Source organism: Pinus tabuliformis, chromosome 9, assembly GCF_031772625.1.
Source record: "Pinus tabuliformis cultivar Carrire ecotype Pingquan chromosome 9, CPIR1, whole genome shotgun sequence".
Taxonomy (NCBI): Eukaryota; Viridiplantae; Streptophyta; class Pinopsida; order Pinales; family Pinaceae; genus Pinus; species Pinus tabuliformis.
This window is the reverse complement of record NC_142307.1, coordinates 1324459841-1324484344: the sequence shown is the minus strand read 5'-3', so window position 1 is coordinate 1324484344 and position 24504 is coordinate 1324459841.

Sequence of the window (24504 nt, the reverse complement as noted above, 5' to 3'; positions counted from 1 at the left end):
CTTGGGATGAATTGCGCAATTTTTTAGAGGAAGGCTGTCAGGAAGAATTGCACAATTCTGGAGGCTCCCAGCTAGGTTTGTGCAATTTCTAGAGGGAAGGCTGGTTCCCCTCCAGAATTGTGCAATTCCCAGAGGGAGCTACTCAACCAGCAACTGACACTAAGTTTGAAAAGCAGCTTATGAATGAGGTGGAACAAACTTGCATGCACAGGCTGACAAGACTCTATGAAATAGTTGAAGCCTATGTGCTTGACAGTGCAAGACATGTCACTGAGGATGGTCTGTAGGGAAGCTCCAAAATGAAGTTAAGGCAAAATTTTGAAGGATGGTTGTAGCCGCTACAACAGGACCTTAGGGCGATCAATATATGATATACAAAGAGGAAGAGTCTCAAAATAAGAAAGAACCAAAATATAAACCAGAAATTGATACTACCAAAGAAAATGCATTAGAGGCAATAAAATTCAATCAGGAAAAATTGCATGTCAATGAAGATTCTCCAAACTTAGGAAAAATGGAAAAGAAACAAACCCTCGTGGAAAATGGATCCACTCCAGAAACCACAAGGAATAATGTTGGAAAGGAAACTTCTTAGGAAGATCAGGAGGATAAGGAAGACTTCAAGAATTTAGTAACATGCACTTGTCGAATAATGATGCTTCAAAATATGTAGAAAACATGGATTGGACTCAAGTTGGGAAGAGAGGAAAAAATATTTCTCCATTGAAAAACAAGAAGTGAGACTAAATCAAAACCAAAATAGTGAATAATGGAATATAAATGTGTCTGGATATTAGGGGGTTTTTGGAAAAAAAAATATATTAGAAAGGGACTGAAATTTTTGTGTCATGGGGAACTTGCTTGAGGGGTTGGATTGAACCTTTATGCTCAATTTAAAACCTAAAAGGAAGATTGAAATATGTAAAGGCTTTGGCCTTGTAATCCAATTGTTTTTAATAATACAAATCTCTACCCATTATATATATATATATATATATATATATATATATATATATATATATTAGAGCTAATCATGGATGGGTTTGCAATGGTATTTATTCTCCCAAGGTTGATTTAAGAAAGTTTGATTAATCAAATATCCTTGCATGGGTAAATCAATTAAAAAAATAATCCAAATTGCATATGACTATGTAAAATAAGAAAATGATTTACTTAGGAACCTTGTATTTTGAGATAAAAATAATAACAATGGTATCAATGGATAGTTAAAAGGAGTCCTCATTCTTATACCTATAATTGGGTTTACTCACAAGGGACCTAAAAGCATAATATGGAAAATTTTGGGAGCAATATTACTTTGGTTATTTAACAAAAAGCAAGAACTTAGGTTCTGTTGAGGATTATGATTATGAATTTTAGTTATAAGCCACAAGGATGGATGGCATAAATGATGAACAACTATTGAAAGCTTATATGGAAGTATTAAAGTAAGACATTAAACATTCTAGCTTCAAATAAAAATATACATAAAATGTTGTTGAAGTTATACAATTTTCTCATCATACTTAAGTCAAGAATATGACTACCCCAAAGTCTACCACCATAACATTTGTAGGAAGTAGAGATAGATGTACTCATAATATGACAACCACTCACCAATTCACCTAAATATCACAAAAGGAAATGGATGAAAGACAAGAAAAAGGAATATGATTTGGTTGTAATAGCAAATGGTCCAAGGGACATAAATTCCAAGAAAAAAAAAATATTTGCATTGAAAAAATGATGAAGAAATAAAGGCGTGTCCATAAATAGGTAAGGAAGAAATTGTGAACTAAAAAGAGTAAGAAAATGATGTGGAAATTTTACATATCATAAATAAAGATATCAAATGTGAAATATTAGTTCATGAATTAGGATATGGATAAGTGTATCAAACCTTCAAGATAGTGGAATACATAGGGAAGCAAAAATCCATAGTACTTTTTCATTCATTCAATCACCAATTTTCAAGTATTGGTTGTTGATGGGGAAGTATTGATTATTAAGGATAAGTCCATAACATCATACTTAGTATGAGGAAACTATAACCTATAATGTCCCATGTACGTGTCCGTCCAATTGGAGGAGTAGATGTGGTTCTAGGGATTAGATATTTGAGAACATTAGGTACAATTTTTACAAAATATAATGATTTATTCATGAGATAAAAAGTGAAGGAAATTGAATACAAATTAAATGGGTTAATATATCCATGATGCTCTCAAATGGAATGGAAAAGATTTTAATAAGGTTATATTGGATGTATTGCTAGACATTCTTCTATGGAGGTAAAGTGGGAGATGAATATATTCCATTAGGATGTAAATGTACCTTGGAAATTATTTAGATTTTTCCAAGAAATTCCTAAAGAGATACCTCCATATAGAGATTATGAACTTGAAATTGAGCTCATCTCTTTAAATACACCTCCTAATAAAAGAACTTATAAATATCTAAATCAACAAAAAGGTGAGATTGACAAAATGGTATTATACATGTTACATGTAGAACTATATTATTTGACCAAGAAAGAGTTTAATTTTAACACCATTAGTGATGGTGAGAATAAATGATAACTCTTGGAATATGTGTTTTGTTTATAGAGATATAAAAAATTCATCATAAAATTACTTCCCTACTCCAAATATTGATAAGTTATCAGATGAGTTTCATAGGGTGGCTTACTTCACAAGGTTAGATCTTATATCAAGACACCATCAAATTATATTGAGGAAGAAAGATATTTCCAAAAAAAAAAAAAATTAAAACACATGAAGGGTACAATGAGTACTTGGTCATGACTTTTGGGTTAACTAGTTCTCCTTCTACTTTTTAAAACCTTATATAAAAATTGTGATCTCAATTTAGAAAGTTTGTGTTGGTTTTATTTGATGATATACATATCTAAAAAAAATCATGGGAATAATAAATTAAACATGTGGGTAATTTCCCACAAATACTTGAGAACAATCAATTGTACATACAAATATCTAAATGTGCTTTCATAAACAACAAATAGAGTCTATGGAGCATATTGTTTCATAGGAAGGTCTCAAGGTTAACCCTCAAAATATTCAATCTATAACAACATGATGCATTTCTAAAAACATCAAGGGTCTTAGATCAATTATGGACATTAAAGAATATTATAGAAACTTTTTTAAGAATCATGCATACACTGGAAACCTAGAAACATCTTCCTTGAAGGAAAATTACTTTGTATAGAATGAAGAGGCAACCTTAGCATTGACATGCTAAAAGCATGCTATGTGTAGAAATTCTCATTGTAGATTAATCTGATTATGCAATGTACTAAAGCAAAATACTTAATCTACTTCTACAATCAAACTTGCAGAAGCTTAATCGATTTTGAGCAAGATCAAACAGAACACATATAACAGAGAAGAAGATTCAATCACACATGAAACACAGAAGAATACTTTGGGGAAAGCCTCAGCTAAAAACCCTGCTATCTGTATTATCATACAAGTGGAAATATCTCAGGATTACACAAAGCTTTAGCTCTCAAGCTATCCAGCTCTCAGTACAATCCCTCACTGTTGCTCATAGACAGAATAGACAACACATATGCCTTCTCCTCTGTCCTCCAAGCCTCCTATTTCCTTGCGCATTTTTCCCTGGGTCCTCCAGCTGTAACCTGTGTGATTCTCACCTCACACACTGCTCTGACCTCTGTAGAAACTGCGCAATCCTCAAGGAATGAATTCCTTCTACATGCAAGAGATTTCCTCATGGGAATATTCTTGCAACTGATAGTACACTGTCCCTGCCTTTAATCTCAACTGGGTCATTGTATGAATTGACATGCCTGAGTTATTTATGAGAGAATATTCAGTTGTTTAGACAACACTAGTTGCATGCATGCATGCATTAACTGAATGAATTCACAATTAGTTCCTCAAATTGTTTGGAACTAATTTAACTGGACTTAACTCAGTTAACTGAGCTAACTAATTACAACACAATTACAACTCATCCTTATCTCCTTAATTAAGGGATAACTTCCTCAATCAAAGGGATAATTGTTGCATGACTTCACAAAGACTTCATGTTTGAATTTCTTCAACTAATTAACTCAAGATGAATTAATTAATTATTTTTCAAACAACTAGTGAGACTAAATTCGAATTTTAATTCAAGGACAAATTAAAATTGGAATATATCCTGAAATGCTATCTATAGCAATGCTATTTTTAGCATTTCTATTTTTAGCATTTCTTGTTGCTATTTTCAACACTATGACCTTTGTGTTAGTGTTATCAATTACTAATTTTGGCAAAACATTCATAGTTAAATGTGATGCATCAAGACAATACATTGGAGTAGCGTTGATATAAGAAGGAAGACCATTGGCTTTTGAGAGTAAAAGAATCAAGGGAAGGATTTGGTCAAATATACTTATAAAGAAAAATAGTTATTTTACATGTAATCGAGAAATGGCAACAATATCTCATTGGAATGCATTCTAAATTCAAGATAGACCATGACAACCTAAGGTAATTTTTTAAGTAAAGGTTGTCTTTCAACAAGAAACCAAAATTGGTAGTTAAAACATAAGGGTTAACTTTGAAATAATTATAAAAAAAGGGTGATGGATAATTTCGTAGTTGATGAAAATTAAAGAAACATCTTATTTTGATTCCATTACATCTTCAATTCCTAGGTGGTTGCAAGAAACTTTCCATTGATAATAACAAGTCAATAATATTGGACAAGAAATACAATTTCTAAAAGGAAGAAGGAACTCTATGAAACACTGGAATTGGAAGAGAGACATCCTTTGGTACCATGTTTGTGTACCAAAGGATGTCTCTGTGAACCTTACAAATGCCTAATCAAATATGGGAAGAGATATAAATGGAGTTCATTACAAGTTTATTGGAAATAGAAAACAAGGATGCCATTTTTGTGATCATGACTAACCCACAAAATATGCACATTTTTGTGGAATTCAAAGTACATATAATGCAAGCCAACCGACATTTTAATGAAATAAATTCATAAGATTCATGAATTTTTAAAATTAATGGTAAATTATAGAGATACAAAATTTATGAGCAATTGGAGGGTTATCTTCATTACTATTCTTCAAACAAACAATCTCAATGGTTCAAGTTGATTCCTCTAGGAGAATCATGGTAAGTACAACCTATAACATAGCTACTAAGATGTCTCCAGTTCAAGTTATTTATGGATATCCAACCCATAGCATTGCATGCATTTTGTAGGACTATTCCAAAATACAATTAGTGGACACACATATACATAAGACTAAATAAATTTTGTAAGTAATTAAATAAAACACTCAAATGGCCCAAAATAGGATGTATTTGTAACTAGATAAACGTCAAAGTGAAATATAAATTGACGTGGGGGATTAGGTATATGTGAAACTCTAACCATATAAGCAATGTAATCTCAAATAAAAGAAAAATAATAATAAAAATACCTTTATGGACCTTATAAGATACTTCATAAGATTGGAGAAGTCGCAATTATGACTTAGGTTTGCTATCTTCAAGAATTCACAAGTTTCCGTATATGTTGCCTTAAACTATTATGGGATAGACATGCATGTACATTTGAACTTGCAAATCTAAATAAAGAAGGAAAACATATTTTTGAACAAGAAACGTTATAGATGAATGTTATCTTTCTCTACAAAATAAAACCATTATGGAGTACCTAATCAAGTGGAAAAATATACTTCCAAAAAACAAAACATTGGAAGATGAGTAATTTATAAAAAAACACCCTTAGTTACAAGTTTTGAGGGAAAATATTTTTAAAAAAGTTGTGGGAGGGGTTGGTGGAGGGTGTCTAGGGTATGATTCATAAGATCCTAACCCTCTTTCATAATGGTTATATTAGTTATAGTTAGTTCAATATAAAACGTAATATATATCATGCCCTCTTATCCTCTATTTTGAAATAATGGCAATTCATTTGAATAAATATAATGTAAAAATCCATTGACTCAATATGTGGAATTACATATTATTTCCATTTTTATGTTATGTGAAGTATTCATTACATAACATGCTCTCTTTAACTAGAGCCTCATTTTACCTAATTAGGAATTGAATGATGATAAAACTATAAGATAAACTTGTTTTATTATTTACATCAGTTAACATCCTATAATATTAAGTTCATTAATGCTCGTAATCCTATAAGGTCTATATTTTGTGCAGCCAACAATCATTTTTGTTTTTCGAGACTTGTGCATCACATGTTTATGCATAACATGATTATGGAATTTCTTGCCATGAAACTAATGAAACTCTACTTGTCATATGAAAATCAAGCATTATCTTCATCTTTATTTTTATATTAACTTTAGAATTATATCATATAATTTCTTAAAGAAAGAAAATGTACCTAAAAATGCACATTAAACAATTAACACCATACAATCAACAAATTAAATAATAAGTACCTGTACACATGGAAAAAAACACCTAACAAAATCAATTACACTCTTTATTTATTGACAATGACTATGAAGTAGTTAAGGAGTATATTATGTATTGAATACATCCAATAAGATAACTCTTTAGATTCTTTACACCATTATAGTATAGATGCAAATATAGTTGAGGTATTTGAGGGAGGTTGTGGAGAAATGTGAGTAGAGTTGACGTATTATCAATTTAGATCCATTTGGATCTACTATATACCGAAAGGATTAAATTTTTGGAAAAAAAGTTTTACATTTTAAAAAGGATGTTTAATTTTTTTATTTTTTTTATTTAAAGATACAAGTGTTAATTAAAAAAGTTTTACATTTTAAAAAGGATGTTTAATTTTTTATTTTTTTTATTTAAAAATACAAGTGTTAATTATAGGTTAAACACGGATTTAATTATACATAGCTCATACACTGAATTATAAAATGCGTCTCTAATTACAAATCATATATATATATATATATATATATATATAGATATATATATCATTTAAAAATATTTTGAGTGGGAAAATATTCAAAGAAAAATATAAAAAGAGAGATTTCAATTTTATTAAAATTAGTGTAAATTTATCTTCATTTCAAATTTATCAAATATATATAAAAAAAATAATAATAATAATGAATTAAGGTGCAAATACTTTATCATTTAAAAGATAGATTTAGGTTGATTATAATCTAACTCATTGATATAAAATTTAAAACTTAATTCTTAAATATATTAAAATATAATTCATATATATATATATATACGCACGTTCAAAACGAGAGGGGGTAAAGTATGTATGCCTTCATAGACTTAGCAACCAAATCGCTATGCGGAAGTGGGTCCCTCGTCCCACAAACAAGGGGGTCTCATACACCAATTTGGTGTCTGGCTTCACTGTGACCTTAAAATTGGATGTTATATATATATATATATATATATATATATATATCAATTTGAATTACTGGATAACAATCAATCATGGTTATCTCTAATGTTGATTTGACAATAAATTTTCTATATATATAATCATTGTATTTATAAATAATTTTATTTATATTTAATTAAGATATAATATTGTTTAGAAAAGAGAAACAAATTTAGGCAACATGTTTTTTAAATTTAATTTTTAATTTTAAATAGAAACTTCTCAAATTAATGTGATCGTAAAGATTATATAATAGACAATATGTTATTTTTAATATCTAAACTCAAGCTTTGATCAATTGGTTGTGCGCCGAAAACTAGCTAAAGATTTTTTTTCCCATGGAAAAATCATAATTTTCATTGATTGATCAGAAAATTACATGTTGTAGATGCAAAAAGCATATGTAGAATAGTGGGTTGAGCCACTTACAGTTCAAAACTCCAAATGGAGTATCCGTGAAAATCCCGAAGAACAGGCTTCAGAGCAATACAATAAACGGGTATGAAAACCCCAACAATCCTGTAGAAACAGGTGCCCAAAAACCCCAAAGGGGCAAATACAATATCTGGAAAAACCGTGATAGGCACATATGCCCACCAAGGCCAAAAAGCCAAAAACCTGCATAAATCGGTCACAGTCTGCCCAGAAAATTCGAAATGCCCCGGAGCAGGCCTGTAGAGGGTAACAGAGTAAAGAACCCCATACCCACTACAAACACAAAAACAATGGAGCAACCCCAGGAGAGCGCCCATGGCAAAGATGACAGATGTCGCACCCACTGGACCACGAATAATTATTATCCAACACCGAACCACCATAGGTGAAACGTGAAAACTCTAGTAAAAGATTCAGCAACAGGTGTGCACAAACCCTGGAAGCCCGAACAAGAAAGAAAGGCATGAAATAGGGGAAAAGCAGCCAGGGTAGCCACCCCTCCCCCACCCCCTCAAACTCTCCTCTCGTAATAGGCGAACGAGAAATGTAGAAATTTTGAATAATATGACACTTATTCACAGAGATTATCCTGATTATACACTATTTGCGGAATGCATGCATAATACATAACCTCCTCTACGTTGCTCATCAATTTGCGGAATCAAAAACAATCACATGCGCACATTGAAACATCAATTACACATATCAACACAGTATGTAATGGGGAAGCATCCAGCTGAAAACCCCGAACTATCTGTATATTATAATGATAGAGAACATGTAACAATACATAGTACAATACTCCTCACAAGTACTCAGCACTATCTCCACCTGTTACACACAAACTAGCTCAGATCCGAACAAGTCACAGGGTCAAATCTCCTCCATTGTTTGCCTGCCTCTATTGCACAATCCAAGTTGAGAATGGAATGGATACAAGTTCGAATTCCCTTGGCTTGTACTACGCAATCCTCATTGGCAATCTCAATCAATGATTGCGCAAATCTCATGCACAGCTATAGTCATAACTGATAGTAGTCTCACCCTTTCACCCACCTCTAACACTTGTCTCCACTGAACTGTCCATGCACTGAGTTAACTGATGTATTCTTTAGTTGATTTATGAGTTAATAATTAATTCACATCACTTATCACTAGTGTATTTGGCAGTTAGACTAAATACAACTAGCTCAACTAAGTCAAACTGAACAAAACTCCATCAACTCCTCAATCAACTCCACCAAACTCAATCACTTGAGTTCTAACTGAAGTCCATCATGCAATAGCTCAACTGACCCATAAGAAAAGCGTATTTCCTTCTGACAGTTGCATGTGCCACATCCGTAGCTCGAACTAAAGTGCTACAAGAGGATAAGATAATGTTTATAGTCCAAATATTATTAAGAGCTAATAATATTCGACTGTTCTATTTTTAGACTGGCAGTCTAAAAATAGACTCCGCCCATATGTCTAAAAATAGAAGTCCATCTATTTTTACCAACATGACCAATCATCCATAAACAACATCCTGCAACTCATAGGCCATGATCCATATGTCTAAAAATAGACTTTGCGCCAAAAATAGCCTGCGGCCCACTTAGTGAAGGCGACTTCTTTTCACTAAGCTCCATCATCTTGTTGCATTTTCAACACTCCCTCTCAACAAGATATGGATTATTTGCAACCCCTATCCTGCAACTCTGGAATTTTCTGCATGCAACACACTTGCCCGGTCCACTTGCTCCAACAACACTTGGAACAAAAACACTCCCAACTGACCACTCTGATGGGCTAGGAACATACTCTGATGCTGAAGCTCTATCTGTTGCCGACAACTGCTCCCTCTCTGACATCTGCGCTACTGCAACATCTCCATGCATCTCGCACCATTGCACACTTCTCTGTGCCACCTAGCACTGTGTAAAACACTTGTGCCTCTCGCATTGCTGCAGCCTGCTAGCTATGTGCTATCCTGGGATTCCCTACAATGTCGCTCTCTCTGCCGCTCCATCCGCATCTGTCTCTACCCAATCAGTCAGTTCCTGCTACTCCACATTGGGGCTCCCGTAGCAAAGTCTCATCCAAGAGGTTGGGTACCTCAAGGATCCTGCCCCTCCTCCTTGTGACGATCACTCTATATCACCCCACCTCCTACCTGGAGGTATGGCTGCATGTGATCCCTCAGCCCACCTGGCTCGAAGTTTCCCCCTACTGGAGGTCTCTGCATGAGTAGATGCCTCTACTCGATCTCCTCTCAGCTTCCCTTATTGTGGCTGCTCCACAACCTCCTAAAGCTGCTGCACCAATCGTGGCTCCTCCACAATTGTCTGAGACTTCTTTTGGCTCTGCATGTTGAGAGGTAATATACGCTCCCTCTCAACCACCAAGTCTCCATCAGTTGCCTCACTGCTCAAGTATTTTCATGCATCTTGAACCTCAAGAGCATACAGGTTCTTGACCCGTGAACCAATCTGCTTCACCTATCTAGTGATGATGTGTCCAAGGAAAACCTTTCCCTTACTAGAGACTACATCATAGCCTTTGTCTTCCAGCATCGCGATCGACACCAAGTTTCTCTTCAGTCCTGGTACATACTTGACATCAGTCAAGGTAAGGCGAGCTTCATGCTCCCTCTGAAAAATAACCGTGCCTACACCTGAGACACTATACTTCTCATCATTACCCATCACTATGAGTATCTGGAGATCTTTCTCCTCCAAAATACTGAACAAACTCTTATCACCGATCATGTGGAAAGAAGCTCCACTGTCAAGAAACCAACCACTTCCCACCATGGATGAAACCATGCATGCAAAGAGTGTGAAATCCAACTCAAACTATGAAGCAAGTGCCTCACCTTCAGATCCTTCCCCCGATCCCTTCTTGGATTTCCTCTGTGGACAATTTGTAGCGTAATGGCCCACCTCATGACAACAAAAGCATCGCACTTTCGATTTGTCATCATTGGAAGAACTGGATTCAGAAAGAGAAACCTTCTCCTTCCCCTTCTTTGCTTTGGCAGCCAAAGCGCAATTTTCTTCATCAGATGCCTTTGATGAAGATCCGTCCTTGGTATTCCGCCTGATCTCCTCTTGCACAAGATTAGACCAAAGTCTCTCCCATCCTGGCAATTTCTCCCGACCATTGACAGAGTCCTGATAGGAATGCCAACTCTTTGGAAGACCAAGGAGGGCCAAGCTCACCAAGTCCTCATCATTGACCGTCACCCCCACACTTCCCAGCTCATCTCAAAACTGGGTGAACTTCATGAGATACTTGGGCATACTATCTCCATTCTCACACTTAATGTTTCTGAGTTTATCCTTGAGCGCCAACTTCCTCTGATCGCTCTTGCTTTGGAATAAATCTGTCAATGCTTTCCACATCAAGTATGGAGAAGCCTTTCCATGCAGGCTGGATACAATGTGATCCTTCATTCCCTCCAACAGAATCCTTCGACACTTTGTTGTCTTCTTTTGCCAAGCCTCAACGTGAGCAGCATCAGTAGGCTTTGGGACATCAACATCTATGAACTCCTTCAACCCATTGTCATCTAACACCGCCTCCATTCTGTCTTTCCATGCAATGTAATTCGAGCTGCCTTCAAGAGCATAGTCCAATCGCAATCCGTTGAAAGACATTTCAACTTTGACACCAAGAAACCACTGCTGCAAAATTCGAATTCCACCAGCTCAAAACTCAACCGCTTCTGATCTAAAATTCGTGAGAATAAGGTATTTCTCGTACAGAGATTGACTGTATGGGCATTCACCAGATATCTCACCTTCCAAAAGAAGGATGAATCCAGAGGCTACCTGGCCCGATTACAGACTCTACCTGAAGAAATAAAATGTAATCACTTTCAGAATAATAGATCTGATGATCAACTCTGCTCTGATACCATGTAGAAATTTTGAATAATATGACACTTATTCACATAGATTATCTTGATTATACACTATTTGTGGAATGCATGCATAATACATAACCTCCTCTACGTTGATCATCAATTTGCAGAATCAAAAACAATCACATGCGCACATTGAAACATCAATTACACATATCAACACAGTATGTAATGGGGAAAGCATCCAACTGAAAACCCAAAACTATCTGTATATTATAATGATAGAGAACATGTAACAATACATAGTACAATACTCCTCACAAGTACTCAGCAGTATCTCCACCTGTTACACACAAACTAGCTCAGATCCGAACAAGTCACAGGTTCAAATCTCCTCCACTGTTTGCCTGCCCCTACTGTGCAATCCAAGTTGAGAAGGGAATGGATCTAAGTTCGAATTCCCTTGGCTTGTACTACGCAATCCTCATTAGCAATCTCAATCAATGATTGTGCAAATCTCATGCACAGCTATAGTCACAACTGATAGTAGTCTCACCCTTTCACCCACCTCTAACACTTGTCTCCATTGAACTGTCCATGCACTGAGTTAACTGATGTATTCTTTAGTTGATTTATGAGTTAATAATTAGTGAAGTAATTAATAATTAATTCACATCACTCATCACTAGTGTATTTGGCAGTTAGACTAAATACAACTAGTTCAACTAAGTCAAACTGAACACAACTCCATCAACTCCTCAATCAACTCCACCAAACTCAATCACTTGAGTTCTAACTGAAGTCCATCATGCAATAGCTCAACTGACCCATAAGAAAAGCCTATTTCCTTCTAACAGTTGCATGTGCCACATCCGTAGCTCGAACTGAAGTGTTACAAGAGGATAAGATAATGTTTATAGTCCAAATATTATTAAGAGCTAATAATATTCGATTGTTCTATTTTTAGACTGGCAGTCTAAAAATAGACTCCGCCCATATGTCTAAAAATAGAAGTCCATCTATTTTTACCAACATGACCAATCATCCATAAAAAGCATCCTGCAACTCATAGACCATGATCCATATGTCTAAAAATAGACTTTGCGCCAAAAATAGCTTGCGGCCCACTTAGTGAAGGCGACTTATTTTCACTAAGCTCCATCATCTTGTTGCATTTTCAACAAGAAAAACCTTGCGAAGAAACTTACCACCGAGCATCCACAACAGCGATCGAAAACTCGGGAGGCCCAACCAAGTTGTAGCAGTACGAAACAAGAACAGTGTCGTCCAGGGTAACCTCTATGCCCTTGTTCCCTCAACGCTCCAACTCCCGTCAAACGACAAGCCAGCTCGCTGCCAACGTACATCGTCTGCAATAGCGAAAGCCACCGGGTCCCATTCATGAAGCAGAGGCACAGACCAAGGGCAGAGGCGGCTAGGGTTCAACCCTCTTGCCCACGCTCATTTGGATTAACCTTATTACCAGTAGTGTGAAAAAAAAGGGAGAGGTGCATTCACCAAGGAGGTCTTTTCTGTGTTTTAATGCAAGATATGTCGAAAACTAGCTAAAGATTATAAAGAAAGAAAGAAAGAAAATTATTTTAACGTCCACAAGGCTAAAGATAGCATATGGGATAGATTTCTTCTTCATCTAGTTGATGTATTCAACCCTTTTCCTGTGAAGCCTCATAATAAATGCTCCCATCTTCTCGACAAACCCCTCGCTAAATAGATTATCCCAAGAGCTAGTTGCAAGAATATCTGCATAACTTTCTCTCTTTTATTTGAAGGGCTCACATTCTAAAATTAAATTCTTTTCTATTTCCATGTTGGCTTAGTGGGTCCTAAGCCAGGTTCAGAAGTGATTTAGCTAAGCAAATCCTGATACAATCCGCGGAGCACGGACTAAGGTCTCACCCGAAGTAGTATGGGAGGGTGCTAGAACCAGGTTTCCGCACCCTAGGGATGTCTGATAGGAGGTGATTGGTATGTGGTCCAACCTTCGCACTTATTGTGCTACACGCATCAGCGGGCACCCCACGCCCTGCGATACTGTCTTCGCGCAGTTCTAGCCGCAGCGCAACCCGTGTTATTTACCCAAGTCTTCCTTAATTAGGCTCTGTTAGCTTATTACTTAGATTATTTTCATATATAAGCATTCATACAAGTATTTATCAATTGCGCGTAGTAAATAAACAGAGTAAAAGTAATGCATAACATCAAAATACGGATTCAAGAACAGATGCACAGAGTAAACTTCTCTTTATTAACTTTCAATCCCAAGTACATACCCGACTCTGCCCTGTGCACTCAGCTGCAGGGGTCTGTGCACTCAGCTGCGGACTCTTCTAGGCCTCTACGCACAGCAAAGCCTCTTCCTACTACTATGACCCAGTACACTTCAAATTCAACTCTAACCCCGAACCATGCCTTTGCTATTCTATCTATCAGTCTTCTTCTTTACACTTAGAGCCTCACTCTATTTATACAATCCCATGGTCCGCAGACCATGGGTAGGCCAACACAACTTTACAATATTTTAGGGCGGACAGCCCTATGACTCATCCTAGACTTCGCACTCCGCGCCCGCAATTCACGGAGTCTTACAATATAATTGACCAAAACTTGGGCTTTGAGCCCAAAAAACATGCTGCAGGGAATCCCATGCCCAACAGGCCCCCAACACAATCATCGTGACTCGTCTCGAGTCACTCTGCTAGTGTGGCGATCTTGGCACGAAGCCCCTCCAACTGTACCTGTGTTGCGCGAAGGTCTGTAGCGCACGGAGCTGCTACTAGCTGATCCTACGGCATCTGATCTTCTGAGCCCGCCATGTCTGAATTATTCTCTTACAGTTGTACCGACATCTGCATTTTAAGTTTATAGTTCCGCGCCCTAGTACGGCCCTTCCGGTCGCGAAGACTGTGTCGCGGTGGGTTAGTTAGGTAGCCGGCCCACCCGTATAGAGCTTCAAGCGACTATCGTTTACTTTACCGGGGAAGGGTTCGCCATTTAGTTTACCTAACTGGACGGTGCCTCTGTCGATAACCTCCTTAACCACGTAAGGCCCCAGCCAGTGCATTATGAATTTTCCCCCGAATTTGTTAAATTTACTATCGTACAACAGTATTAAGTCGTTGACCTTAAAGGTGCACAACTTGATATGACGATCATGTCAAGCCTTTTCACGTTGTTTTTGTACCTGTTGATGAAATCCTACCAAAAATCGTTCTTCCTCGAGTTCTTCTAATTGCATGAGCCTCACTTCCAAGGCTTCGCAGTCCAACATGCTTGTGAGTGCTGCTATTCGCAGACTAGGTACGATGTATTCCATTGGCATGACAGCTTCCGCACCATAGACTAGCCAGAAAGGTGTTTGACCTGTCAATTTTTTGCACGTGGTTCTGTACGCCCACAATACGGCAGGTATGCGCAAGTCCCAGTCGTTTCGCTGCGCGTTACATACTTTGGTCAGTGCAGTCTCTAGTATTTTATTGAATGCCTCTACTGTCCCATTAGCTTGCGAGTGGTACGGTGTACTTTGCTGATGATACACCTGGAACTCCTCTGTGAGCGCGTTGATGGTTTCGTTCAGGAAGTGTGTTCCGTGGTCACTCATTAAGATTCTGGGGCAACCAAATCGTGTCAACACATTGTCGAACAAAAACTTTGCATTCATAGCGGTTGTGCAGTCCTTTACTAGCTGCGCTTCCGCCCATCATGTCAAGTACTCCATCGCGGTGATGATGTAGCGCGCACCCGTATTTCCTGGAGGTTTGATTGGTCCCACGAAGTCGATTGCCCATTTTTCAAACAGCTGCCGTGTCATTTGTGGGTTTAGTGGAATCTCCTCCCTTCGTGATGGTTTTCCTGTCCTTTGATATATGTCGTAGGCCCGACAGTGTGCTTTCGAGTCTTGGTGTAGGGTTGGCCACCATAACCCAGTGCGAAGAATCTTCTATGCAGTTGTGCAACCTGCATAGTGTCCTCTTGCAACACCCCCATGTGCTTCAGCAAGGATCTGACCCCGTTCAAATTCAGGTACATATCGTCGTAATATCTCATTGTTTCCCATTTTGTAGAGGTTCCCCGTGATGACAGAAAAGTTCGTCGCGCGCACCACCAATTCCTTCTTCTGTTGGACTGAGTATTCCTTTGGCGCAATCCCTGTGGTTAAAAAATGGATTATATCTTCGAAATGGTCATCCACGATGCGCACTGCGAAGAGTTGTGCATCAGGTAGTCCCTCCTCCAAATTTGTTGGCTCTTCGCCTGTCTCAATGTGTGACAAGTGATCTAGTCCTGCATTTAGGTGTCCCAGCTTGACGATGACCTCAAAGTCATATTCTTGAAATAGTAACAGCCATCTGCAAATGCGCCCCCCCAACACAGGCTTGTTCACCAAGTATTTTAACACAAAATGATCGGTATACATCTTGAAATGTTTTCCAAGTAAATAGTGTCGGTATTTTTGGAGCGCATACACCATTGCCAGCCCTTCGCGCTCAGTAGTAGAGTAGTTATTTTCGTCTTTGGACAATCTCCGACTCGCGAACGTGATCGGGTGATCCACGCCTTCCGCACCTTCCTACGTGAGTACGGCTCCCAATGCAATACACGATGCATCAACATGTACATGAAACTCCATGTCCCATTTCGGGAAGACCAGGATGGGAGTGGATGCCAATTTCTCCTTGAGGACATCCAAACTTTTCATGCAATCATCATTCCAACAATATGTAGCATCCTTCTTCAATAGTTTTTCCATCGGCGTTGTTATTTGGGCATAGCTCTTGATAAACTTCCTATAGTAGCCAGTGTGCCCCAAAGTAGCGCGTAATTGTTTGACACTGCGCGGTGCTTCCAAATTCAAAATAACAACAATCTTCGTAGGGTCCACCATCAGGCCTTGTTTGCAGACCACATGGCCCAGCAGGTTTCCAAAGGGAACGAGGAATGTGCACTTCTTAAGGTTCAGCGCAATCTAGTGTCGGCAACAAGTATCCAGCATCAAACGTAAGCTCGCTACATGGTGTTTAACTAATCCAAAGATAGTCCAATCATCCAAATAGACCTCCAAGAACTTGTGGATGTATTCTTTGAATGCCGCCACCACTATGCACGAAAATATTGTTGGCGCGTTCTTCAGTCCAAAGGGCATAATAGTGTACTGAAAGTAGCCCCATTCTATTGCGAAGGTTGTTTTGCTCCTATCTTCCAACACGATCTTGATCTGATGGTACCCTAAGAAGCCATCCGTGAATGAGTAAGCTTCCTGACCGCCAACATTCTCCAATACTTCATCTGTGAATGGTGTTGGGAATGGATCGTGAACACAGGCGTCATTAAGCTTCTTGAGGTCCACGCATATTCTTATTTCGCCTTTATGTTTTTTCTCCTGCACTACCATAGGACTCACCCAATCAGATTCTTCCATGGGTTCAATAATTCTGGTTGCGTGCATTTTGTCTAATTTGTCGCGAACCTTTTCTTTATACTTTGGGTTCAAGCGGTAAGGTCGCTGCTTAATTGGCGTCGCGTCTGGTTTCAGAGTGATCTTCATCATCCCAAAGTCACCAATGGTCCCTTTTAAGTCTGTGATTTTGGTCGGGAACAAGTCTTAGTATTCGCAGAGTAACTCAGCGACCTTATCTACTGTAGCATAGTCCCAATAGTCCCCAAGCGTCACATGCTTCGACTCTACTTCTGTGCCAATGTTTACCTGCTTTGTTTTTAGCAGCGCGGTGATTTCGAGATCCTCAATTGATGGTCCTCAAGCCTTGCGATAGCCTTCAATTTCTGGAATATTAATATTTTGGGGGTCTTCATCATCCTCCTCCACCTGCACGTTATAACATTCTAGGGCGCTGCTTAACTGGGTTGCCCATACTGGTTGAAGCATTTCTAGTGGCTCCTGTGGTATTTTGAAGATGGCGGCTTTTACTGCTTGCAGCACATCGTCAATAGTATCCGACCACCGGTCTTCAAATGTGAATGTTAACAAAAATCCCTCGCGCAAGACATCCCATTCGCCTGTACCATGTTGGAGTTCTGTCTCGGTATACCAATTCATGGGTATGACATCCAGGGTATAGTAGAATAAGTGTACCCATTCAAGCTTTGGTTCGTCCCCGTAGGCCTTAGTCCATTTCGCGAGGTGCATGCATAGGTCATCTCGTCCATCGTATTTGTCTTCTAATCGTAGTTGTGGTTTCCCAAACTGTAGGCGCATCATCCTTCTACATCCGCGCCAGTCCTCAAAATTTCCTTGATGTGTACCCCACCATCGTGCGGGTGTTGCGCGCAGTGCCCACTTCAACGCATTGAACCACTACTGTTCTGGTACTGTGCTTTCAAATTTGCTCAGGAATTCATCCACTACTGTCAATCCATCATATGTCGGCAGCTCTCTTTCCTCTGTTGTCACGCAACACAGTGATCTAACCATCATGTTGCAATTCAGCGTCGTCACTTTGTGCAACCAATTCTGCCATCGCTCTACTTCTTCGTCTGAATCCAAAGTGCAGGAGCTTTCGTGCTCCCACGATATCCTCCCATATGTAGTTGGATTCACCCAATCCTGGTCTCGCGTAGTTATCTTGTAAATACAATCGAGATCATCGTTGTTATCATTGTCGTGCACTGGTTCAGTGTAGCGCGCTCCTTCGGTTGGGTCCAGTGGGACTACTACGCATAATGACTTTTTCTCGAAGATCATTTTGTGCTTCTTCAGGTTGATGACTCCATTCATATCGGTGGCCCAGTCTATTCCTAACAGTGCGGGATAGGGATTGTTGTCATCGACAATCTCTATTACTTCAAAATCCGCCTGCGTGCTCACGCCTTCAATATCAACTGTTACCCCTTGCAACCTCCCCATGGGCAAAATCTTTTGTTGGTTCGCCATTCGTAATTGAATAGGGGACCATTGTAACGTGAGCCTGCCCATGCATTCCCATGTTTGCTTCAGTAATACATTCGCGTCTGAACCTAAATCTAGGATTACTTGATCCATTTCATACTCACCAATCTATGCAGTTAACCTCATTTCCCTTCCAGTGCGCAATGCATGCTTCCCCAATTTTCGGCCTATGCGCGGTTCTCCTAACCCCGCGCACCTGTTGATCAGCTCCTGTAGTCCTTTAACTGCCTTGCTATTGCGTGGCAGTTTCATGCATGTCTCTTGAAAGGTAGTGAGCATTGAAGGATCCATTCTTGGCTCTGGTTGATCCTTACTACCTGAAGTGGAGGCCTTCGTGAAGCTCTTCTTAGCTTCCATGAATGTCTCCTTTGCGCGTTCTAAGTCAAACTCGGGTTCCTTTGCAGGAGCCTTGCGAACCCACGTACTTTCCTTTGGTTGCTTCCCTGTATCCTCTCTCATGGCCATACTGCTTCTGAGCATCATGTTTACATTTGAGTCCTCTTCGCATGGCTTAGACCTCATCATTTGTATATTCTGAGTCAAGGGAGGCTGGAATACCCCTTTTTCGCACATCCTTGTGATCAATGTAGGACAGTCTATTGTTTCATGATCAAACTGAGCACAATACGAACAGGATATCCTCGTCGGGTTGGTACAATCACGAGCATAGTGCCCTGGTCCTTCGCAATTGTAACAGATTAATTGTCCGTGGCCCCTCCCTGGTCCCATTCCACCTCTTCCTCGACCTCGTGCCTGAAATCCAGCGCGCGCCATCCCCACATCTTGGTTGAGGGCTCGCGTTTTGGTCTGCATCCTATAGGCAGGGGTCCGATCCATCATTATCTCGTAACTATGGCAAGTGCGCTCATCGTGGCCTGCCAACCTGCAGAAATTAGAAAACAATTGTTGCGTATCTATGTATACTTCTGCAACAAATGACAATTATCCGTCGTGTGTTTCCCTCCTATCTAACAGATCGCGCACCATAAAGTGGGTGCCGCACTCGGCCCTGCCTGTGCCTCCGGTCTCAATGGCATTGGCCCTCCTCCTGCCAAGTAGTTCGCGAACACTGGACAGTGATCCTTGTCATGGCCCTGGCCTTTGCATTTTATGCACCATACTTCCTTGCACGCCTCTGGCCGCAGTACCCTATCCTGCTTCAAACTTTCCATTTCCAAACACAAATTTTGTAGTTGCGTGTGGATTTGTTGAACTCCCAACCCAGGATCTTGTATCGGGGTCTCATGTAATCTCATTGCCATTTCCAACGCTTCGGCATGGGTGGAAAGTATTTGTTGTGACAACGTCATCCCTAAGTGCGGTGTCAGAGATGCTACAAACCATGCACGATGTTGTCCATATTTCAATGTCATATTGGCTTCGCGGATCGTGCTCTTTAGCCGTTGATCCAGATCCAAGGGAATCTCGCCTGGGAGCATCGCGATTTCTTTAAACCTGATGATTGGTTGTGTTTCTGACTTTGGCCTGCTAAATTCCCTGTTCAGTGTGATCTGAATCTCTGCTATCCCTGCGTTTGGGTGGTCGTTAGAGTGCTTGATATACCATTTTAATGCGTGATCCTGCAACGTGCTCACCAATGTAGCCTTCTTAATATTGTCGTCCGTGACACCTTGCATTTCCCATACTACTCTTACCACGAACTAGAATTGGTCCGGATCTTCATTCCCTACTCCTTTGAATACTGGTAGTTTGATCGTGCTCGCCATACTGAACTATGGAGGTGGTGGAGGTGGAGTGGGTGGAGATGGAGGTGAGGGAGGTGAAGCGGGTGGCAGTGTGGGTGGAGGTGGTAACCGTGGAATGCGCTGCCTTATCAAGCTGACTGTGCTTCTCGGAGAGACCTTAGCGAACTCTTCCTCGCTCTCTTGCGAGGGTGAAATTAAGGGACTGTTTTCTAATTCTTCGCTACTTTTGTAGATCTTTCCACTTCGCGTAGTCCCAAACATTAATGTATTCGCATGACCCTTTTTTCACACAATAGCATCTTAATCCAAGTATTCAAATATTTAATATACTTACCTCGCGGTCCTTTGAGAAAGTGTCGCTCTGCCTCGCTATAGCTCACAGTCGTGTCTACCGCAAACTCAATGATAAATCCCCCTATTATCTGGTCGAGCCAATGGTCCACAGCTCGTGCAATCTTATCTTCTGATGCTTCTAGTTTGCGCACTAATTCTGGAGTCCACACTATTGGTTTGTCGAGCCTACACCTTCCCTGGTTGTCGACTAACTTCGCGATCCACTCATACAGCTCAGAAGGAAAGGATGCAAAGAAAATCTCGTGGATTTCCGTATACACGTAGCGCTCCAACCACTTTTCCTTAGATACTTGCGGAGTTCTGTTTTCCTGTGTTGCAAACTCGTGAATCTTCTTGTCCAACCACTCTTCAATTTCCTTCTTTATTGGGTTCCAGTGGCACGACATCAAACATCCCTTATGTAGATCCTGGTCCCGGCAACGGAACCATTTGTTGGCTTAGTGGGGCCTGACCCAAGTTCAGAAGTGATTTAGCCAAGCAAATCTCGGTACTACTGGCCCTTTCGGCAACAGTCCACGGAGCGCAGACTGAGGTCTCACCCAAAGTAGTATGGGAGGGTGCTAGAACCAGGTTTCTGCACCCTGGGGATGTCTGATAGGAGGTGATTGGTACGCGGTCCAACCTTCGCACTTACTGTGCTACGCACATCAGCGAGCACCCTGCACCCTGCGATACTGTCTTCACACAGTTCTAGCCATAGCGCGACCCGTGTTATTTACCCAAGTCTTCCTTAATTAGGCTCTGTTAGCTGATTACTTAGATTATTTTCATATATAAGCATTCATACAAGTATTTATCAATTGCGCGCAATAAGTAAACAGAGTAAAAGTAATGCATAACATCAAAATACAGATTCAAGAACAGATGCACAGAGTAAACTTCTCTTTATTAACTTTCAATCCCAAGTACAGACCTAACTCCGCCCTACGCACTCAGCTGCAGGGGTTTGCGCACTCAGCTGCAGGGGTCTGCGCACTTAGCTGCAGGGGTCTGCACACTCAGCTGCAGACTCTATTAGGCCTCTGCGCACTTAGCTGCATAGCCTCTTCCTACTACTATGACCTAGTACACTTCAGATTCAACTCTAACCCCGAACCATGCCTTCGCTATTCTATCTATCAGTCCTCTTCTTTACACTTAGAGCCTCGCTCTATTTATACAATCCCATGGTCCGCGGACCATGGGTAGGCCGACACAACTTTACATTAAATTACAATATTTTAGGGCGTACAACCCTATGACTCATCCTAGACTTCGTGCTCTGCGCCCGCAATTTGTGGAGTCTTACAATATAATTGACCAAAACTTGGGCTTTGAGCCCCAAAAACATGCTGCGGGAGATCCCATGCCCAACATTCCACTTTTCCAAAAGAACAAAAAATACATACCCTTTCCTCCCACACTTATTTTTGCCTTTTCCAACGCCCTGTTTCACAACGGAGTTGATGAGAATTAGTCCTTAGCTGAGCAATAAGAATTTTGGCTCTCTAAGAAATATTGGCCTCCATGTACGCTTTTTTTTATGATTATGAGTGGGATTAAACACTTCAATATAGTACTTTTTCTTTCTCCCTAGCTCCTTATCCCAAATACACTTGTGGAACTTATTCATAACAAAATCTTTTATCTCTTTACTGTTTATGGGACATGTGTTCAAGAAAATACCTCTTTTACTAAACCATTTGTTATTTTGTTGCATCTAGGTCTTCTTTATTTTTCACAATATGTCATTAAAGACAACCTTAGGTCAACTGCCATCCTCCATTTGCTCATTTTTTTTAAATACCTTATGACTCACACCATAGCAATTGCTTCAATAGGAACAGCCCATGTTTCATCTAACAAGATAGTATAAGGAACTACACTTTTAATTTTGAATTTGTTTGTAATCAAATGCTTCTGAATTTTCTCAATTTATTTCCATTGCATGTCGAATGTACTACTGGCCCACAGTTCACAACCGTAGAAAATCATCGGAATCACTAGAAGCCCAAAAATAGTTTAAGTGGTTTTTCAGTCCCATAACCTTGCCTCTTTACACCTATTTTTAAAAGAATAAATGCTTTCCAACCCCCCAAAGTTCTTTTATTTCTACAGCCATCCCAACTTGGATTTTTGTTTCAGTCAATTCTGAAGTATTTGTAATCTGCAACTTTTTCCAAAATGTTGCCTTTAAAGTAGAACTTATGTTGGATATGTTTTCTTTTTTTAGAGAAAACCACTACTTTCGTTTTGCTAATATTGGCTTGCATCTCCACCCTTATACAAAAATGCTAAAGGGATAATAAGTGCTTGTGCAAACCAAGAGTAGATTTAGCAATCATAATAAAGTCATCTGCATAGAAAAGAAGCCTTATAACAAACTTTCCCAAATGGATACCATCACCCCTTTGTGAATTTGACCACTCCTCAGGCTTGTCAATATATAAACCAAAAAGGGTAGGAGACGATGGGAAACCTTGCTTGACCCCGATATCGCTTCTAAAACTTTCAAAAATGTCTGCTAAAGTTCTAATTTTGAATTTCACCTCTTCATATAGCCTATGCATAGCTGCTCTCAAATGTTTAGGAACCCCAAGTTCCTCCATTATGTGCCACAACTTATCCCTAGGAACCGTGTCAAACACTTTTCTGAAATCAACAAAGCAACGAAAGGCTTCTTCCTTTTTCTCCAAAAATTTTTCAATGATGTTCCTTAAATTTATACAATGATCAATTGTGGAATGTTTAGGTCTAAAACCGGCATTCCCTTTAGCACGCTTATCTCTTTCTTCTACCCATTTTCTGATTTTATTTTCTAGCATGCTTCTAAATAACTTTGCAAACAAGAGGTTTATCATTATGGTCCTATAATTGGAGGGATTATTGATGTCACCAATCTTGAAAAGAGGTATTGCTAAACTAGTTGTCCAATTTGTGGGGAAACCCTGTTGTATGATGTTGTTGAAAATTTTTGTAATGTAAGGTAAAAGAATCTTTAAGCCCCACTTTAGATACTCTTCTTGGAGTTCAGCTAAGTCTTTTTCTTTCACAACACCCAGCTTCTTGGTAACCATCTCTACCTCTTGAACTGTGAAGAGTTCAGTATCAGTGTTGACCAAGGGGGGGGGGGGGGGGGGGGGGGGGGGGTCAACCTTGGGATCATGCTCATAGAGTTGTCTTGCATAGTCAAACCATTTAGAATTTGTAATACTATTTTCAGTTTGCATATTTCTCGGTTGGAGCTCCTTCCAAAATAATTTTGGGTTATTTTTCCCAAGGAAGATTAGTTCTTCCCTCCTTGAAACCATGAAATCGACCTTTTTCTTTCTTAATATCTGCTTGTAAGCTTTGTGCTTTATGTTATCCATGTTTGACTCTTTCTGCATTCTCCTTTCCTTTTTTCATTCCTTGTCAAACCAAGCATTAACCGAAATAAATTTGTTTTAGACTTCTTATTTTTTTCTCTTTTGCACTTTGCAAGTGCGCTTTGAATTAAATGTGTTAATTCGTGACTATGAAGGTCGTGAATTGGGATTTTCTCCTTCTCGAAGAGCCTCTCTAGTGTCATTTTGAAGGTATTACAATTTTCTAGAGTCAAAAGAATTCTGCCCTTTGGGAGATTTTGTTGAACACACTGAGTTTTTGACTCTAATTGCTTCTTTCCAGTCCAAGAGAAACTTAAATAAATTGGCTTGTGATCTGATTTTAAGTCCCAAAGTTGATCTCCAATCAAAACTTCCTCCATTTTCTCACACAAACCATGCGAGCAAATTACATAATCTACTACACTTTCTCCATTGTAAGTATGGTAAGTGAAATTAACGGACTTTTCCCATCTAGTCAATATAATA